At 36.9% G+C, this 12720-nt stretch overlaps 1 pseudogene; it reads left to right on the forward strand.

Annotated features, from left to right (window-relative positions):
- The first annotated feature begins 7006 nt into the window (after positions 1-7006).
- LOC123849052 (U4 spliceosomal RNA) lies at positions 7007-7117 on the forward strand (annotated as a pseudogene).
- The last annotated feature ends 5603 nt before the right edge of the window (positions 7118-12720 follow it).

Raw genomic sequence — 12720 nt, forward strand, 5'->3', positions numbered from 1 at the left:
ATATATATATATATATACATAAATCTACTATTGGTTCTGTTTCTGTAGAAAGCCCTGTAGTCTATGATGGGGGAGAAAGGAATTACAGCAGAAAAGGTAAGAAAAAACAATAAATAAATGACATAGAAAGGTGCCTGACATGGATAAATGATAATGTACTGTGAACTGAGTAAGATTAATTCAGAGCTTAGTATATGAGATCAAAGAGGGGAAAAAAATAAACACTCTGTCTCATTGAATCCAATTAAAACTCATTTTAAAATGTTTTCATTTACAAAATTGAACAAGACTCTCAAGTACATAGGAATAAACACACATACATGTATTAATATGTATTAAATACATGTTTATAAATGTATATGTGTGTGTGTGTTCTCTATTGAAGACCATTAAAATAAGAACAGAGAAAAGGAGAGATATTCTTTGTTTTTTGATGAAAAAAATCAGTACGGAATATACACAATAATGGAAATTCTTCAACTGAACCTATATGTTCAATGTTACTGCAAACACAAATCTCAATAGGGATTTTTATGATTTTTTCTTTATTTTGTTTGTTTCAACAGTTTGATCTTAAAACTCAAGTGAGAGACTAAAGGATCAATGATACTAAAGATATCTTTGGGAAAAAAAAGGTTAGAAACTTACTCTACTAGATACTACAACATTAGACTTTCAAATTCAGTTCTGAGAAAGACAAGTTGACCAGTGAAACAGAATAGGGAGCCCAAGGATAAACCAATACATAATAGGAAACAGAGGTGGGTTTTCAAATCAGTCTGGAGGGGATGGTCTACTCAAGCAATAGCTTTGGACAAAAATAAGTTAGTATCATATTGTAAGGTATATTTTTGAAGAACATAGAATTTATATGAGTTCAAAATCCACTTCTCTATGACATGCCTTCAGGAAGTTATTTTACCTTAGTATCCTTATCTGTAAAATGGACTTAAGGATAATACCTAACTCATAGTGCTGGGGATTTCAATGCCACCACATTAAAAGTGTATATAGTAAGCAATAGATGTGTTAGCTAGTGTACTTATTATAAATCCAATTAATAGGCTGCATAATTAGGATTCTTTTCCTCCTAGTTAACTAATTCATTTATCCATTCACAATTATTTCTTGCAAAACTATTATGTACCAGGTGCTATTTTGAGTAGTGGACATAAGACAGTGTAGGAAGCAGAAGTGAATACTGACTGCATGGAACCATAAGTCTTGGGAAAGGAGATTAATTTGCAGAAGATAAATAAGTAAGATGTATAGACTATTAACTGATAATGAAAGCTATGGGGAAAAAATGGAATAGGATTTGGTATGTCAGAGTGTGTGAAATTTAAGTATGTGGCCAATGAAGTCCTTATAAAAAAAAAAAAAAAGCTAATATATGAGTAAAGTGTGGATGGAGGAAATGGAACAACTCATAGACACCACATAGGAAAGAGTACATCTCCAGCTGCTCTCCAGTCCTGCCAAAATACAGAACAAAAATGAGTCCACAATAAGTCCACACCTTTAGTTTGGCACTACCCAGTTTGAATCAATATATTCTCAAATAAATCCTTGAAAAAAAATTGAATATGCCTCAGTTTACCTTCTTGTGCTAGTTTGTGGAGATTTTTCTTATGAGAGTGTATTAGATTTTGTTAAATATCTTCCTGGATCAATAGATATAATCATGTGACTTTTCTATTTTAGTTTATTGAAGTGATGGATTACATTAATTGATTTTAGAACATTGAACCGGGCATGCATACCTGGGATAAATCCCTCCTGGTTGGGCGCCTGGGTGGCTCAGTTGGTTGAGCGACTGCCTTCGGCTCAGGTCATGATCCTGGAGTCCTGGGATCTCGAGTCCTGCATCGGGCTCCCTGCTCGGCAGGGAGCCTGCTTCTGCCTCTGACCCTCCCCCCTCTCATGTGCTCTCTGTCTCTCTCATTCTCTCTGTCTCAAATAAATAAATAAAATCTTTAAAAAAAAAAATCCCTCCTGGTTGTGGTATATAATTATTTTTATACATTGTTGAATTTATTTAAATTTTTTTTTCATGTTTTTGTTTAAATTCTAGTTAGTTAACATATAGTGTAATACTGGTTTCAGGAGTAGAATTTAGTAATTCATCACTTACATATAGCATGTAGTGCTCATCACAATGGTGCAGCCATTCTGAAAAACAGTATGGAAGTTCCTCAAAAAGTTAAAAATAGAACTCTACAATCCAGCAATTACACTACTATGTATTTACCAAGGATATAAAAATACTGATTCAAAGGGGCACATATGCCCCAATGTTTATAGCAGCATTATCAACAATAGCCAAATTATGGAAAGAGCCCAAATGTACATTGTTGGATTTATTTTTAATTCTTTTATTTCAATTAAATTTAGTTAATGTATATTATATTATTAGTTTCAGGGATAGAATTTAGTGATTCATCAGTTGTATAGAACACCCAGTGCTCATTACATCACGTGCCCTCCTTAATGCCCATCACCCAATTACCCCATCCGCCCACCCACCTTCCCTCCAGCAACCCTGTGTGTTCCTTATAGTTAAGAGTCTCTTATGGTTTGCCCCCCTTTCTGTTTTTATCTTATTTTATTTTTCCTTCCCTTCCCCTGTGTTCATCTGTTTTGTTTCTTAAATTCCACATATGAGTGAAATCATGTGGTATTTGTCTTTCTCTGACTGACTTATTTCACTTAGCCTAATACATTCTAGCTCCATCCACATCACTGCAGATGGAAAGATTTCATTCTTTTTGATGGGCTGGGTAATATTCCATTGTATATATATACCACATCTTCTTTATCCATTCATCTGTCAATGGACATCTGGGCTCTTTCCATAGTTTAGTTATTGTGGACATTGTTGCTATAAACATCGGGGTGCATGTGCCCCTTCAAGTCACTGTGCTTATATCCTTCAGATAAATACCTAGAAGTACAATTGCTGGGTCATGGTTAGTTCTATTATTAACTTTTTGAGGAGCCTCCATACTGTTTTCCAGAGTGGCTGTACCAGCTTACATTCCCACCAACAGTGTGCAAGGGTTCCCCTTTCTCCACATCCTCACCAACATCTGTTATTTCTTGAGTTGTTAATTTGAGCCATTCGGACTAGTGTGATGTGGTATCTCATTGTGGTTTTGATTTGAATTTCCCTGATGCCGAATAATGTTGAGCATTTTTTCATGTGTCTGTTAGCCATTTGTATGGGTCTTTAGAGAAATGTCTGTTCACATCTTCTGCCTATTTCTTGACTGGATTTTTTATTTTTTGGGGTGTTGAGCTTGGTAAGCTCTTTATAGATTTTGGATACTAGCCCTCTATCTGATATTTCATTTGTGAATATCTTCTTCATCCTTAGGTTGCCTTTTAGTTTTGTTGATTGTTTCCTTTGCTATGTAAAAGCTTTTTATCTTGATGAAGTCCCAATAGTTCATTTTTGCTTTTGTTTCCCTTGCCTTTGGAGACGTGTCTAGCAAGAAGTTGCTGTGGCTGAGGTCAAAGAAGTTGCTGTGGCTGCCTGTGTTCTCCTCTAGGATGAAAGACCTAAATGTGAGACAGGAATCTATCAAAATCCTAGGGGAGAACACATTGTTGTAATTTGCTAACTTCTTTTTTTTTTTTTAATTAATTTATTTATTTGTCAGAGAGAGAGAGCACACAAGCAGGGCGAACAGCAGGCAGAGGGAGAAGCAGGTTCCCTACTGAGCAGGGAGCCTGATATGGGACTCAATCCCAGGGCCGTGGGATCATGACCTGAGCTGAAGGCAGACACTTAATAACTGAGCCACCCAGGCATCCCTGATAACTTCTTATACAGGATTTTTGCATCCATGTTTATGAGAGATATTAATCTTTTTTTTTTTTTTTTAAGATTTCATTTATATATCTGAGACAGAGAGAATGAGAGAGACAGAGAGCACATGAGAGGGGGGGAGGTCAGAGGGAGAAGCAGGCTGCCTGCCGAGCAGGGAGCCCGATGCGGGACTAGATCCAGGGACTCCAGGATCATGACCTGAACCGAAGGCAGTCGCTTAACCAACTGAGCCACCCAGGCACCCGAGAAATATTAATCTTTAGTTTTCATTTCTTATAATGCCTTTTCCTGGTTTTGGCATTAGGGTAATGCTGGAATGAGTCAGGAAATATTCCCTCTGTCCATCCTCTGAAAGAGATTGTATAGAATTGGTATAATTTCTTTCCTAAGTATTTGGTAGAATTCACCAGTAAACCCATTCTGGGCTTTTTTTTTTTTTTTTTTTTTTTTTTCTGTTGTGGAAAGTGATTATTATTGATTCATAAATATTTATATTGGCTTATTTAGATTGTGTATTTCTTGTGTGAGTTATGGCAAATTTTATGTTTTGAGGATTTGCCCCATTTTATCTGGGCTATCAAATTTGTGGACATAGAGTTGTTCATAGTATTCCTTTATTATCTTTTTAATGTACATGGACTCTGTAGTGGTATCTCTTATTTCATTCCTGATATTAGTAAATTATGTCCTGTATTTTTATTTCCTTAAATAATCTGATTAGAGGCTTATCAATTTTATTGATCTTTTCAAAAAAACAGCTTTTGATTTCATTGATTTTCTCTATTGATTTTTTGTTTTCAATTCCATTTATTTCTGCTCTATTTTTTTTAAATTTTACTTTGTTTATTTATTTGACACAGAGAGGGAACACAAGCAGGGGGAGCAGCAGGTAGAGGGAGAGGGAGAAGCAGGCTCCCCGCTGAGCAGGGAATCCGATGCAGGACTCAATCCCAGGACCCCGGGATCATGACCCAAGGTGAAGGCAGCTGCTTAACCTACTGAGCCACCCAGGAGTCCTCTGCTCTCATTTTTATTATTTCTTTTCTTCTGCTTTCTTTGACTTAAAATGTTTGCTTTTCTTTTTCTAGTTTCTTAAGGTGGAAACTTAGATTATTGATTTTTGATAGATCTTTCTTCTTTCTTTCTTTCTTCCTTCCTTCCTTCCTTCCTTCCTTCCTTCCTTCCTTCCTTCCTTCTTTATCTCTTTCTCTTTTCCTTCCTTTCTTTCTTAGTAGGCTCCATGCCCAGCTTGGAGCCCAACGTGGAGTCCAACATTGAGCCCAGCATGGAGCCAAGCATGGGACTTTAAACTCACAACTCTGAGATCAAGACCTGAGCTGAGATCAAGAATTGGATGTTTAACTGACTGAACCACCCAGACACCTCTATCTTCTTTTCTAATACAGGTTTCCCCCTCTATCTAAAGTTTCTATCCTATGAAACCTGTTATAAGCCAAAATGGCATAAAGTGAAGAAGCGATTACCACTAATTTACATGGAAAAAAATTTGTGTGTTTCCAGGACCCCCAAATTACTTCTCTTAGGCTTCTCTGATACCTTAGGACATATCTTCCTAATGGATGCACAGAATAAATCAAGACGAGGCACAGATGCTCACAGACGCAGTTCAAAGCTATGGCAACTTGATGCTGAGATACTGAGTGTATTTCCCAGAGAGGGAACTTGGTGGACCCACTCTGTTTGCTCAGGGTGTGTGCTGCCTCTATAACAGCTCACTGCAAAGCAAATGCTGAACAGTATTTTCAGTTTTCATCTTGTTTTATGGCAGTGATGTCTCCTTCAAATATCTTTCGGTTAGCAGAAACAGGTACTAAGGTAGATCTTTGGCAAAAGAGAAGTAGCATAATACAAACTTGCAAAAAGTGGAGGATACCTGTATATACAAAGCTATATATTTCTATCTAAGCTCTGCTTTTGCTACATCCCATAAATTTTGACAAATTTGTTTCATTTTCATTTATTTAAAAATATTGTTTAATTTTACTTAAGATTTCTTCTTTCACCATTTGTTATTTAGAAGTTTGTTGCTTAATCTCCATGTATTTTGGAGACTCTCCAGTTATTTTTCTGTCATTGATTTCTAGTTAAATTCAGTTTTGTCCTGAGAGCAGACTTCGTACAATTTCTATATTTTTTTATTTGGTAAGATATTTTATTGCCTCTAATGTGACCTTTTTTTTTTTTAAGATTTTATTTATTCATTTGACAGAAAGTGAGAGCATGGGAGAGGGAGAGAGAGCATTAGCAGGGGGGGGAGCTGCAGAGGGAAAGGGAGAAGCAGGCTCCCTGCTGAGCAGGGAGCCCGATGTGGGACTCGATCCCATGACCCTGGGACTAAGACCTGGGCTGAAGGCAGATGCTTAACTGACTGAACCACCCAGGCACCCCTAATATGGTCCATCTTGATGAATGTTCTATGTGAACTTGAGAAGAGTGTGTATCCTACTGTTCTCAATGAAGTAGTCTAAAGTTGCCAATTATATCAAGTTGGTTGATTTGTTAAGTTCAACTATGTCCTTACTGATTTTCTGCCTGCTGGATCTGTCGATTTCTGACAGATGGATATTAAAGTCTCCAAATATGATAATGGATTGATTTATTTCTCTATAATTCTATGAGTTTTGCCTTAAATAGTTAGAAGTTCTGTTGTTAGGCATATATATGTTAAGGATTGGTATGTCTTCTTGGAGATTAATCCCTTTAACATTATGTAATACCCTCCTTCATCTCTGGTAATTTTTTTTAGCTTTGAAGTTTGCTCTGCCTGAAATTAACATAGCTACTTTTACTTTCTTTTGATTAGTATTATTCTGGTGTATTTTTCTACTTCATTTTTAAAATTTATATATGTCTTTATATTTAAAGAGAATGTCCTGTAGACAATGCATTGTTAGTCTTCTTCTTTAATCCACCCTGACAATCTTAGTCTTATTTTGTGCATTCAGGTCATTGATATTCAAAATGATTTTTGTTGTAATTGGATAAATAACTACCATATTTGTTGTGGTTTCCTATTTGTTGCACTCCTTCTTTCTTCTTTTTTTTCTCCTCAATTTTTGCTTTTTAGTGGTTTTAATTAAACATTTGTATGATTACATTTTTCTCTTCTTTCTTAGCATATTAGTCATACTTTAAAAAAAAAATAGTGGTTGCAGCTTTGCACAGTGGCAGTATCATAGCCAATGAGGTTTATCTGAGGCGCAATTATTGCTAATTGAAAAAACTTCCAGGACAAACAAAAACTAAAGGAATTTGCAAACACAAAAGCAGCCCTACAAGATATCTTGAAAGGGGTCCTCTAAGCAAAGAGAGACCCTAAAAGCAACATAGACCAGAAAGGAGCACAGACAATATATGGTAACAGTCACCTTACAGGCAATACGATGGCACAAATTCCTATCTTTCAATAGTTGCCCTGAGTGTACATGGGCTAAATGCACCAATCAGAAGACATAGGCTATCAGATTGGATTAAAAAACAAGACCCATCTTATGCCGTCTGCAAGAGACTCATTTTAGAACCAAAGACACCCCCAGATTGAAAGTGAGGTTGTGGAAAATCATTTACAATGCTTATGGACACCAAAAGAAAGCTGGGGTGACAATCCTTATGTCAGACAAATTAGATATTAAACCAAAGACTGTAATACAAGATAAAGAAGGACATTATATCCTACTTAAAGGGTCTATCCAACAAGGAGATCTAACAATTGTAAAATATCTATGCCCCTAACATGGGAGCAGCCAATTATATAAGGCAATTAATAACAAAAGCAAAGAAACACATCAACAACAATACAATAATAGTGGGGGACTTTAACACCCCCCTCACTGAAATGGACAGATCGTCCAAGCAAAAGATCAACAAGGAAATAAAGACTTTAAATGACACACTGGACCAAATGGACTTCACAGACATATTCAGAACATTCCATCCCAAAGCAACGGAATACACATTCTTCTCTAGTGCCCATGCAACATTCTCCAGAATAGATCGCATCCTAGGTTATAAATCAGGTCTCAACCGGTACCAAAAGATTGGGATCATTCCCTGCCTATTTTCAGACCACAATGCTTTGAAACTAGAACTCAATCACAAGAGGAAAGGCAGAAAGAACTCAAATACATGGCAGTTAAAGAGCATCCTACTGAAGAATGAATGGGACAACCAGGAAATTAAGAAGAATTAAAAAAATACATGGAAACCAATGAAAATGAAAACACAACTATTCAAAATCTTTGGGATGCAGCAAAGGCAGTCCTAAGAGGAAAGTATATAGCAATACAAGCCTTTCTCAAGAAACAAGAAAGGTCTCAAGTACACAACCTAACCCTACACTTAAAGGAGCTGGAGAAAGAACAGCAAATAAAGCCTAAACCCAGCAGGAGAAGAGAAATAATAAAGATCAGAGCAGAAATCAATGAAATAGAAACCAAAAGAACAGTAGAACAGATCAACCAAACTAGGAGTTAGTTCTTGAAAGAATTAACAAGATTGATAAGCCCCTGGCCAGACTTATCAAAAAGAAAAGAGAAATGACCCAAATCAACAAAATCGTGAATGAAAGAGGAGAGATCACAACCAACACCAAAGAAATACAAACAATTATAAGAACATATTATGAGCAACTCTATGCCAGCAAATTAGATAACCTGGAAGAAATGGAGGCATTCCTAGAGATGTATCAACTACCAAAACTGAACTGGGAAGAAATAGAAAACCTGAACAGACCTATAACCACTAAGGAAATGGAAGCAGTCATCAAAAATCTCCCAAAAAACAAAAGCCCAGGGCCAGATGGCTTCCCAGGGGAATTCTATCAAACATTTCAAGAGGAATTAATACCTATTCTTCTGAAAGTGTTCCAAAAAATAGAAATGGAAGGAAAACTTCCAAACTCATTTTATGGGCCAGCATTACCTTGATCCCAAAGCAGACAAAGACTCCATCAAAAAAGAGAATTACAGACCAATATCCCTGATGAACATGGATGCAAAAATTCTCACCAAAATACTAGCCAATAGGATCCAACAGTACATTAAAAGGATTATTCACCATGACCAAGTGTGATTTATCCCTGGGCTGCAAGATTGATGCAACATCTGCAAATAAATGAACGTGATACAATACATTAAAAAAAGAAAGAACAAGAATGATATGATCCTCTCAATAGATGCAGAAAAAGCTTTTGACAAAGTACAGCATCCTTTCTTGATCAAAACTCTTCAGAGTATAGGGATAGAGGGTACATACCTCAATATCATAAAGCCCTCTATGAAAAACACACAGCGAATATCATTCTCAATGGGGAAAAACTGAGAGCTTTCCCCCTAAGGTCAGGAACACGGCAGGGATGTCCACTATCACCACTGCTATTCAATATAGTATTAGAAGTCTTAGCCACAGCCATCAGACAACAAAAAGAAATCAAAGGCATCCAAATTAGCAAAGAAGAAGTCAATCTCTTACTCTTTGCAGATGATATGATACTTTATGTGCAAAACCCAAAAGACTCTACCCCAAAACTACTAGAACTCATACAGGAATTCAGTAAAGTGGCAGGATATAAAATCAATGCACAGAAATCAGTGGCATTCCTATACACCAACAAAAGACAGAAGAAAGAGAAATTAAGGAGTCGATCCCATTTACAATTGCACCCAAAACCATAAGATATCTAGGAATAAATCTAACCAAAGAGACAAAGGATCTGTAATCAGAAAACTATAAAATACTCATGAAAGATATTGAGGAAGACACAAAGAAATGGAAAAACGTTCCATGCTCATGGATTGGAAGAACAAATATTGTGAAGTTGTCAATGCTACCTAGAGCAATCTACACATTCAATGCAATCCCCATCAAAATACCATCCACTTTTTTTCAAAGAAATCGAAGAAATAATCCTAAAATTTGTATGGAACGAGAAAAGACCCCGAATAGCCAGAGGAATGTTGAAAAAGAAAAGCAAAGCCGGCGGCATCACAATTCCGGACTTCCAGCTCTATTACAAAGCTGTCATCATCAAGACAGTATGGTACTGGACAAAAACAGACACATAGATCAATGGAACAGAATAGAGAGCCCAGAAATGGACCCTCAAGTCTATGGTCAACTCATCTTTGACAAAGCAGGAAAGAACGGCCAATGGCCAAAAGACAGTGTCTTCAACAAATGCTGTTGGGAAAATTGGATAGCCACATTTAGAAGAATGAAACTGGACCATTTCCTTACACCACACACAAAAATAGACTCCAAATGGTTGAAAGACCTCAATGTGAGACAGGAGTCCATCCAAATCCTAAAGGAGAACACAGGCAGCAACCTCTTCGACCTCAGCCGCAGCAACTTCCTCCTAGAAACATCGCCAAAGGCAAGGGAAGCAAGGGCAAAAATGAGCTATTGGGACCTCATCCAGATAAAAAGCTTTTGCAAAGCAAAGGAAACAGTCCACAAACCAAAAGACAACCGACAGAATGGGAGAAGATATTTGCAAATGACAGATCAGATAAAGGGCTAGTATCCAAAATCTATAAAGAACTCATCAAACTCAACACCCAAAGAACAAGGAATCCAAACAAGAAATGGGCAGAAGACATGAACAGACATTTTTCCAAAGAAGACATCCAAATGACCAACAGACACACGAAAAAGTGTTCAGCATCACTCGGCATCAGGGAAATCCAAATCAAAACCTCAGCGAGATATCACCTGACACCAGTCAGAATGGCTAAAATTAACAAGTCAGGAAATTGCAGATATTGGCGGGGATGTGGAAAAAGGGGAACCCTCCTCCACTGTTGGTGGGAATGCAAGCTGGTGCAGCCACTCTGGAAAACAGTATGGAGGTTCCTCAACAAGTTGAAAATAGAGCTACCATATGATCCAGCAATTGAACTACTGGGTATTTACCCCAAAGATAGAAATATAGGGATCTGAAGAGGTACGTGCACCGCGATGTTTATAGCAGCAATGTCCACAATAGCCAAATTGTGGAAAGAGCCAAGATGTCCATCAACAGATGAATGGATAAAGAATAGGTGGTATATATATACAATGGAATATTATGCAGCCATCAAAAGGAATGAGATCTTGCCATTTGTAACGACATGGTTGGAACTGGATGGTATTTGCTGAGCGAAATAAGTCAATCAGAGAAAGATATGTATCATATGACCTCACTGATATGAGGAATTCTTAATTTCAGGAAACAAACTGAGGGTTGCTGGAGTCAGAAGTGGAGTGGGAGGGATGGGATGATTGGGTGATAGACACTGGGGAAGGTATGTGCTCTGGTAAGTGCTGTGAATTGTGCAAGACTGTTGAATCTCAGATCTGTACCTCTGAAACAAATAATGCAATATATTTTAAGAAAAAAAAAAAAAAGAAGAAGCTAGCAGGAGGGGAAGAATGAAGGGGGAGAAATCGGAGGGGGAGACGAACCATGAGAGGTGATGGACTCTGAAAAACAAACTGAGGGTTTTAGTGGGGAAGGGGGTGGGAGGATGGGTTAGCCTGATGATATGTATTAAAGAGGGCACATTCTGCATGGAGCACTGGTGTTATGCACAAACAATGAATCATGGAACACTACATCTAAAACTAATGATGTAATGTATGGGGATTAACATAACAATAAAAAATTTTAAAAAATAGTGGTTGCATTAGAGTTTGCAATATATGTTTGTAGCTAATCCAAGTAATCTTTCAAATAACACTATACTACTGAACAGGTAGTGTATCATATAATAAGAAAATAATCCTATTTCTTCCCTCCTATGCCTAGTATCATTGCTTTCATTTATATTACTTATATATAAGCTTACATTAGCATATCTATATCATATATGCATACATAAGCACACATGATTGACTAAACTGTTGGTGTTATTTGGAACAAACTGTTATCTGTCAAATCAATTAAAATAAGAAAAATTAAAATTTTTCTTTCACTTTCACTTATTCCTTCTTCAGTGCTCTTCCTTTCTTTATGTACATTCACGTTTTGGACTTATATTATTTTCCTTTTTTCTAAAAAAACTCCTTTAGCATTTTTTGCAAGTCAGGTCTATGACAACAAATGCTTTCAATTTATGTTTCAGAAAGGACTTAATTCCCTTTCACTTTTGAAGGATAATTTTACAGTGCACAGAATTCTGGGTTAGTGTTTGTTTGTTTGTTTGTTTTTTTCCTCTCAACATTTGAAATACTATGCTCCCCACCCAACTTTCTTCTTGCTTGCATGGTTTCTGAAGAGAATTTAGATGTTATTCTTATCTTTGTTCCTCAGTAGGAAAGGTGTTTTATCTCTGGCTCCTTTCAAGATTTTTCTTTATCTTTGAATTTTGTGTAGTTTGAAGATGATATGCTTAGGTGACTTTTATTTTATTTTTTTGCATTTATTCTGCTTTGCGTTTTTTTTTTTTTTTAAGATTTTATTTATTTATTCATGAGAGACAGAGAGAGAGAGAAGCAGAGGGAGAAGCAAGCTCCCAAGGAGGAGGGAGCCTGATGCGGGACTCGACCCCAGGACGCTGGGATCATGACCTGAGCCGAAGGCAGACGCTTAACCGTCTGAGCCACCCAGGCGCCCTGCTTGGTGTTTTCTAAGCATCATGCATCTGTGGTTTGGTGCCTGACATTAAGCTGAAGAAATTCTTGATCACTAGTGTTTTGTGTACTTCTGTTTCTTTCTCTTTCCTCTCCTTCTGGTATTCCCATTACGTATGTGCTTTATCTTTTGTAGTTGTCCCATAGTACTTGGATATTGTTTTCTGTTTTGTTTTTCTAGGCTTTCTTCTCTTTGCTTTTCAGTTTTAGAAGTTGCTGTTGAGATATCCTCAAGCTCATCTCAAGATTTCTTCAAG

Source organism: Mirounga angustirostris, unplaced genomic scaffold (genome assembly GCF_029215605.1).
Source record: "Mirounga angustirostris isolate CCGP_5_RB_7025 unplaced genomic scaffold, mMirAng1.0.hap1 SCAF_2, whole genome shotgun sequence".
In the NCBI taxonomy this organism is placed as follows: Eukaryota; Metazoa; Chordata; class Mammalia; order Carnivora; family Phocidae; genus Mirounga; species Mirounga angustirostris.